Below are 7,608 nucleotides of genomic sequence, written 5' to 3' on the forward strand. Positions count from 1 at the left end.
GAATAAATCCAATTGAAAATAAAAAGCACTAAATTTTATTATTACTGAAAATGAGAAAAATAAGATTAAGATGAAGCATAGAAATTGCATAAGAAGCATACGTATGTAAATACATACTTGTACATAATCGTTCCCACTACAGTCGGATCTACGTAACCGGAACGACCCAAAATAATATCTGCCCAAGGACCTTCACACCAGCATTATTCCTAAAAAAATCCTTTGTGAATTTGTACTTATGATGTTACAACAACATCTTGTAGATAATATAATTTTTTTGTTAACGAACTTCTATGCGACTCTTTGACTATGTTGACTAAAAATACAGTAGGAAAAACTAGATTTTTCAAACTTAAAAATTACACAGGTTTACAAAAAAAAAGTTCCTGCATATTGAACCAAACCTCTGTATCCCTATGTTATTCGACACCCTGAATGCGAATCCGAGGTCTGTTAGGCCCCATCTCGTCAGGTTCGGGGTCAAGTAGGAAAAAATTCGTTTCCCATTAATTTTTAAACCCTGCTTATGAACTGCATTTTTTAGCAGTCTTTCTAAATATTTATTCAAATGTACGTGAGTTCACATATTTTTATTATGTACTATTATATTTCATTATGTAAATTAAGTTAAAATAATCTATGTACAAGAATAAACTGAGTAATTATGTATCATTTTTTCGTAGCTTGTTCGGGTTCATAATACTGTAGTACAATATTTTGTATATCTCCTCTCATTTTCAATTTATTACTCGCCGCCACCTCTTTCACATATGGCAAAAGGCTTTTGAAAAAGTGTAGGTCGTCACAATCTTCTTCTTTACTCATACTGCTTTCGTCCTTGAGGGCGATATTATCAACGATGCTTTGATTGCTTACCTCCCCAAACGAGGCAACACCATCCCTTAAAAACGAAATCATCTCAAAATATTTTTGCTTTGAAAAATATGTATAGGGCGCAGCAGCACTTGACGCCAATTGTGGCATTTTACGCGAAACCTTTCTGAATTCATCTTTTAAATATTTCCATTTCCTTCTGCATTTTTCCTCTAGAATCGTAATGGAAAAAAATGCAATTTTAAAATATGTATATTTGAAATATCTTTGAAGCAGTACATTGATACAATACCTAACTTTTAGTTTTCAAATCGTCTAAAGCACTTTTTGCAAAATTCTATTACAATAGAAACTTGTTCAGTCACGTATGAGCCTGCTTGTACCTGCGTGTGCATGTATGCACTTGTGAACAGTCAACCTCGTTCTCTTACATTTATAACCATATATTTACTTACTTGTTGAATGCATATCAATCACAATTGTGTCCCAGATTGCCTCCTTTACGACTCTATTCGTGAAATTTCTATCTTGTTTATCCCACAAAGGTGGATTGTTATAAATTTCTCTAATAAGTCTTTCCAAATCCATTGTTTGACTAAGACTGCCTGAGTGTCTGCTGACTCAGTACTTCAGCTGAAGGAAAAAATTAAGCATACACCGAACTTATAAGCAGTGTTGCCGCGAATCATTTTTAGTGGTAGCCAAATCCCTTTAAAAAAAGGGCTAAAAAAGAGCTAAAAAAAGTCGTTGTGGCTAAAAATGGTAGCTAAATTTTTACTTACATATACATATATAAGTATACACGTAAACATTTTCAATAGGTAAAAGCGAAGGTACAGAACATGCGTTCGCCGGCAAATGCGTCACGCCGTCAATGTCAAATAAAATTGAACACGTGCGTTTGTATGACAGCTGTTACAGACGACGCCGTTACGAATGCGTTAACGCAGTTGCCGTCGTACGTAAACCAACTCGCTACTTTTCTGTTGCGTTCATGCGTTGACATTTGAAATTACATTTGTGGATATGCTTATCAGCTGTTTTATGTTTACAAAACAATGAGCGGCACAACGCAAGGTGTGTAACAGCAAATTTTTCAACGTCGTCAACGCATCAACGGATCAACGCAACGCCGCAGCAAATAAAATGATGTACCTTCAGCTTAATGGTATACCTAAAACCTTTTTGTATAAAATAGGAAATATACGACACCTGCTTGCTGGCTCCATCAAGTGATTGTTATATCAGGCTCGAAGCATATAACTTACCAGCATGCTGGTACAATATTTATTTCTTTATTAATGAAGTCCAGGAAAGATCGAAATGATTACAGCCGAAATTTCATAATTTTTCTACCATTTTGTTAAACATTGTTTTTTTTTTTTTAATTCACTACGGCAATATCGTGAACTTAATCTTCCACAAACACGGCTTTGACTCATTTAGTGAAGAAATTTCCGCCACAATACTTTTTACTTAGAAAATTGAGCTAATTGCACCACTCACGACACCAGCATGCTGCTACAATCATAAAATTTTCAAATAATTTTTGAAGTCGCACCAGCAGCTGGTACAATCACACCACAAGAACATACACGGTCAATCGACTTGATGGGCCATTTAACAATAACTTAACTTAACTTATCTATTTTAAACTATAGTTAAATCGTTAATAAATAAGTTAACAGCCCTAACACTTTTACAGTATGTATGTATAAAAACGTAAGGAACATACAATATATATAAATATCAGTCTTCCTTAGTTTAAAAATTCATCTCTTACATAAATGAAAAAAAAAATTAGATCAAGTTAAGCATGTACAACTTTTTCATGCCAAGTATGAATAAATTCTCCAAAGGGCTAAAAAAAGGGCTAGGGGCAATTTTAAATTTATGTGGCCAAAAAAAGTATGTGGTAGCTAAATCTTGCCACCAAAGGGCTGAACGGCAACACTGCTTATAAGCGCGTACGCTCAGTTCAGCTACGCTCTTAGTTTGTTTGCTTGTATAACTACGGTGACCATATTAACCAACGTAAAATACAGGACACTTTTTTTTTCAAAATGATTTGGGAATACATACATACAAATTGTATGATAAAAGTACCTTACCCATATATTAATTTAAATCAAATATTTACCAGTTAATTATATTATTTAATTGTACAAGTTTCCCTGCTGTAGGGAAAAATTAAGCCAAACCTTTTCAAGAACTTCGCCATCCTTTGCTACTAAAACGCGTTTACCATAATTCATACTGCCCCACGAAGCCAGCACACAGTGGTTGAAAATTGAAATTTAATGTTCATAATTCACCGGTGCTTTTATTTTGCAACCACTTATTTACTAAAAACAAAAAAAATATATATTTATTTTGGTAAAAATTTTGTTATAACATTTAAATTTTTTTTTGTGTAATTTTTTTGTTTTGGGAGAACCATACAATTGTTTTCAACTAGTTTTTGTTATGAACCATTTATTAACTGGAACAGGAGAATACATTTTCTTCAAAATTGCTACATTTTCTGGATTTTGTAGAAAAAAAATGTTATATAATCAAATAAGAATTCAAAAATCAGGCTCAACAGGTCTCTGGCAAATATTGTAGGCTATCATAAAAAAAAATAAAAAGTAATCAAATTAAGTGAAAAATGAAGGCTCCAGTGAATTACGAACACTAAATGCCGGTTTTGAACCACTGTGCAGCAGGGGATTTATCTTCTTTAAGTGGAGCGGGAAACTCAGCGTGCAACACGATCCTGGGCACAACTTTCCCTGTGCTTTATAGATTGTACAAAGATTACCGATTAAATGATTAAATAGAAACCCTTGAGTGGGGTGCGAAACAAAATGGCGAAGGTTTTTATTATATTTTATAACGGACATTTTTATTTTTCATATTCTGTGTTTAAGAATTTACCTCTGAAAAATGCAGAGCTGATTTAAAGGACAGTTTAAGAAATAAAGGACAAAAGGCGTCCTATATTTTGAAAAAAATTATAAAGGACAGGGGGTTAAAATAAAGGACTGTCCTTTAAAATAAAGGCCGGATGGTCACCGTATGTATAAAACATGTTCATATGATGTGTTTTTTCTCTCACCGCTTATCAGGTAGCTGTAAAGTTCAGCTCTCGTCTAAGCTCGCTAGTATTGCCACATTTGTTTTTTCAAAAAGCTGTAGATTCTAAAAAAAAAAATTTGTATTTTCAAAAAAACTGTAACCTTGGAATAAAGACTATGTTTTACGCAAATTCACCTGGAATGTCTGCACGCTTCTTAAGGGAAGGCGCGTCTATCGAACTGCTGGAGGTCATAAATAAATACTATGCTAACATCACCGCAATATAGAAAATGCGATGAACGGGGCATGTCCAGAAAAAATTTGCAACATGCAGTGATGCAGTGATATAATTATTTGTGGTATTTTAATGTTTGTTTAATGTTTTTTAGACAATTTTTAATACAGGCTTTGGCAAATTTAGTCATGGTGCGATACTCAGTTGAAAAACGCGTAAAAGTGATCCAAACGTTTAATGAAAATGGACATTCTACAAGAAGAGTATTTCGCACATTCGGTCAACACAAGCGGTACAAAACGAGACAACAACCGCGCGTCTTCGTAGAGAGCTCTCGGCCGAAAATATTGCTGTTCTGGAACAAAGTTTGTTATGAAGACTGTAATGCTATTGCGGTGAATTTATGGTCTAAATTAGATGACATAGACTTGAGCAATATGTGGTTTCGAAAGGACGGTGCCTATTGCAAACGAAGTACCCAGACGCATTATCTCATGGTGGGCAAAGAAGGCATATTTGGTTCAACAGTTGGAAAATTCAGACTTCATGATAACGCCTCCGAAAACGGAGAGACAGTAACCGACTTAGCCGCGTCACCGAACATGATAGTTCGTAGTATCTGGTCTATCGAAATGTCCATAAGTCACTTAGGTATCCCCAGATCAAAGAACCAATACCACGTTGTTATAGACAGAAAATATGCCTCAAGCGTTCTCGCCGAGCTGCGTGTAGGGCTTACCTGCCAGCAAGGCTTAGCATCATGGTGCCCGCTTGGATTAATTTTTGCCTTAATTACTGACCTGAAATGCCAGCTCTTCAGTACCAATTGGCAGTGTGTGGTAGACACACTTACCACCTTAGTAGGGCCGAGGCATACCTATACCTCTGACGTTCTTTGGATCACGACATCCGGTTGCAATGCAACTCCACATTGAACCATTGCTGGTTCTACCTGCATTTAAGTGGTAAACCACAGCCACCACGATACTCCCCGAAGGGCAGCAGAATGAACAGACTGGAATAGTGCTCACCAGTCAGACCAGCTCAACCAGCCAGACTGGACCGATTCGCTCAACATGCACAACTCGCTTAGCTAACATAGTTGAAAAACTTCTTCTCATTCACACGATTTCCCCACCCACTCTCCGTTTCACCAATTTTCCTACTTACATTCATCTTTCTCTCCGTTTTACAAGTCCAGCGGTGGAAGTACATGTCTTGTGAGCCTTGTTCATCCAAATAGTCTCGTTTATCTGACCGGCGAACACACTACGTGGACATCTGTTCCCCGTGGTACCATTTTAAAGTTTTTGGTATGACTTTCGAAAGCCGTAGACTCTTCTACCATTTGAGCCTCCACCAACTCAGGACCTGGTAGCCTTTGACTGGGGCCCTGGAGTCGTCAGTTCTCGCCGAGCGTACGATTTGAGTAGGCCACATAGACCATGTTACAGCTAAGGTCGGTCGGCGCCTTTGCGCAATAAAGAAAGTGCATCAGGCAGTGCGACTGAAGTTCGACGTCGAAAAGCCGCGAGAATTGAGAGGTACTGGGAAAAAAGTGCGAAACGGAAACGGAAAGGAGTGGGTGCGAAGAGCTTGAAATGCTGGTAGGCAGGAAAGCGGCGCGAAGATTCCATCAAGATGAGGTGAGACGGCCAAAAATAATGCGGATTAAAAGCAACGTTCTTGGAGCAAACGGATTACCGTTGGTTTCAAAGCCAACAGGTAAAGGGTGATATAGAACATTTACCAACTGTTAGGCTCAATTTGGTTCATGCCCGAAAATTGAAATCTCAAGGCTCTTCTTATTTTGCGCTGTAACCGCCTAAGCGTTTATGGCCGAATTCAACAAAACACGCCAGTCGTTTCTCTTTTGTGCCGACTGACACCAATTGGAAATTCAAAAGAAGCCAAGTCCTTCTTCACTTGTTCTTCCCATCGTAGTTGGCGCCTCCCTCTTCCTCTGGTAACAGCAGCGGGTTCCGAGTTTAATAGCTTTTCGAGCTGCAGCGTCGGTGTCCATTCGAACGACATGGCCAAGCCACCGGAGCCGCTGCATTTTCATTCGCTGCGCTATGTCCATGTCATTGTAAAGCTCATCGTTGTGTAGCTAATCGTTTAATCTTACTGCGTGAATACCAATCGGACAGTGAGCTTACAGTACACCCATAAATTCGGATTCGAATACTTGGTACTATGAATGTGCATTATTTAGTCCGTGTCGCCTTCCGAATCGTATTGAGTTTCGAATCGCAATACAGAGTAGACCCCCTGAAAAGCTTGTTACGAAAATGTGAATTCGAATTTTGCGAGTGAAGCTCCATGCTTAATGACAAAGTAGTCAACATAACAAAAACATAAAAAATTATTCAAAGCTGCAGTGAACTGGATAGCTTAAAATTTTTTGTAATCTCTAAACAACTTTCTAGTTTCCTCTCAGCAATTTTAACTCAATTTAACCATCTAGCGTACTTTGACACAAATACATACATATCTATTGTATGTATATTTTTGCACCCAAAAGTCGTTGTTTCGCTTGACAGCAATGAACTTTGATGAACCGTTACGCATAACCTAATTACAATTTTCAACAATTTTCGAAATGCATTTTACATGACGTCGCATTTAAATGCTACTCAATAGTAGATACGTCTACATATTTAGTATTTTTGAGTACATGTATGTATGTATGTATTTATTTTCGCATGTATAGGTAATTTCTATTTTTACTTTGTATATTTTTGCATGCTGACACTATTGACATTCTTAAGCTATGCAAAAACAAAAAAGTAAAAAAAAAATTAACACAAAAATCAAACAATTCGATTCATTCTGATTTCATTGAATTACATGAAGTCGCTACTCAATAAAACATGAACGAAGGCTTGTGGCACTAGAGTGCATATAAACATGCAAATAAAGAATAAAGTTAAAAAAAAAAACAACAAAATACTGCAAACGTTCATAAAGATATATGTACATGCATATGCATATACATACATATGTTGTACTATATATAGAAATTAGAAAATCTGCAATATTGTTGGAAGTTATATATTTCCCGCCAGCTTTAACCCGCCTCTGATGTGCAAGCATTTTTTAAATCGTTTGTCTATCATTTTGATTGACTGTTTAGGCGCGGAGCGCGGGCTGAATTTGACTTTGGATTATTCCGTTACTATTTGGATTATTGATCTCGCAGAACTCTAGATTATGTCAGTAAATATGTACATAAATATGTACTTCTATATGCATGTACATTAGGGAGGTCCACAATGCATTTGGGATAAAGTAAAGTCATAATTTTAATGCTCTCATCCTCTGGGATTGTTCTAAATCGAAAAAATATGCCGCGGCGTTTTACTTCGAAATCAAAAAATATTTAGTTTTTCATGTATTTTATATCATGAAAACACAATAAGGCCCTTCACACCTGCTAGTTGGTACTCGGTAATTTTATCAACTGTGAACGTCCTTTT

The 7,608-nt window shown here is 36.7% G+C and overlaps 1 long non-coding RNA gene across 1 annotated transcript; it reads right to left on the minus strand.

Annotated features, from left to right (window-relative positions):
* Positions 1 to 524: 524 nt before the first annotated feature.
* LOC118744534 lies at positions 525 to 1,534 on the minus strand. The gene is made up of 2 exons (XR_004993546.1): positions 1,127 to 1,534; positions 525 to 1,046 (listed from the first exon to the last, which is right to left on the minus strand). It is a non-coding gene; the product is annotated as an uncharacterized LOC118744534 (long non-coding RNA).
* Between the last annotated feature and the right edge of the window lie 6,074 nt (positions 1,535 to 7,608).

Source organism: Rhagoletis pomonella, unplaced genomic scaffold (assembly GCF_013731165.1).
Source record: "Rhagoletis pomonella isolate Grant_MI unplaced genomic scaffold, Rhpom_1.0 Rhpom_scaffold_00008, whole genome shotgun sequence".
Taxonomy (NCBI): Eukaryota; Metazoa; Arthropoda; class Insecta; order Diptera; family Tephritidae; genus Rhagoletis; species Rhagoletis pomonella.